The sequence below is a fragment of the Diaphorina citri genome, unplaced genomic scaffold, assembly GCF_000475195.1.
Source record: "Diaphorina citri unplaced genomic scaffold, Diaci psyllid genome assembly version 1.1 scaffold4068, whole genome shotgun sequence".
Taxonomy (NCBI): Eukaryota; Metazoa; Arthropoda; class Insecta; order Hemiptera; family Psyllidae; genus Diaphorina; species Diaphorina citri.
Window position 1 is genome coordinate 11,432 of NW_007381467.1, and position 1,049 is coordinate 12,480.

General features: G+C 37.7%; 1 long non-coding RNA gene across 1 annotated transcript in view; it reads right to left on the reverse strand.

Annotated features, from left to right (window-relative positions):
* The window catches only part of LOC113472147, a 5,047-nt gene extending 4,286 nt beyond the window's left edge, over window positions 1-761 (reverse strand). Inside the window, exon 1 of the long non-coding RNA XR_003394584.1 lies at window positions 708-761. This is a non-coding gene — a long non-coding RNA (uncharacterized LOC113472147). The remainder of the gene's footprint in view (window positions 1-707) is intronic.
* Window positions 762-1,049: the final 288 nt, after the last annotated feature.

A 1,049-nucleotide genomic window follows, 5' to 3' on the forward strand; every position in this document is an offset into this window, starting at 1 on the left:
TTCTGCACATTTCTTTCTGCTCCTCCGCAAGCGTGCTTGCATACTGGCGCTACCTAGCGGACGAAAAAACAACTGCGGAAAGTCTGACGTCACACATCTTTGAACTCTTTCATTAGAAAGAAATTAAAAATTGAGTTTTAGACCTTTTACATTTATTTTTTCGGAGTTTTGACTTCAGATTTGGATTTTTCCCAACTTTTTACATAGGAATCGACCATTTATTTAAAATAATTTTTACCCATTTGCAACTGCTCCATAGTAGCATAACAAGTAGGTATTGTAATAGGCAGAAGCTACTCTACTGATGAGGGGTTTCAATAGGTGTCAAATTGTCAGATTTCCATTCTGATTTGCATGATAATGAACAGTAATTATTACTGATAGGATACCAGGCAGAACTAATGTGTGACTATCTGGCTAAATATACACAGACAGACGGATGTAGGTAAGGTATAGGTACCTACCTACCTAGAGGTTGGGAATTTAGCATTGGAAATTTAGCAATAGGGAACTTTCTTCTTCTTCTTAAAAAGGTACCTACTGAATGTGTTCAAAACTCAGTAGTAATGGTACACATCAACCTAGGTATGAGTACCCGGTAATCATTATGATGATGACGGGGATTCGTAGGATTAAATCCGGGTACTCAAGGGGTAAGTACGCGAACGAAAAAAGGTTGAGCTGCTCTATTTGATGCTAATACTTACCCGAATATTGTTCGGGGGCGGGGGCTTGATAGCACAGAACTGTCGATGTGAAGATAGCGAAGTAATGGTCAAATAGTTCTGAAAAACGGTCAAAATCAATTAACTCATAGCTACCTAGGTACAACTACAATTTTATAAAGTACTCTTCCATACCTCCCAGTGAAAAACCAGCTCTAAACTATTAGGGAAGGTTCATATCTCATTTTAATCACAGGGTTGATATACCTAATTCATTAGGGGAAGGTACGAAAGTACAGGTTAATTGGTTTTGATTGTCATTTAAATCTTCTTGTCAGGTAAGAATCTCTCGGCTATTAAATAAGTAGTCACATCAAGGACAAT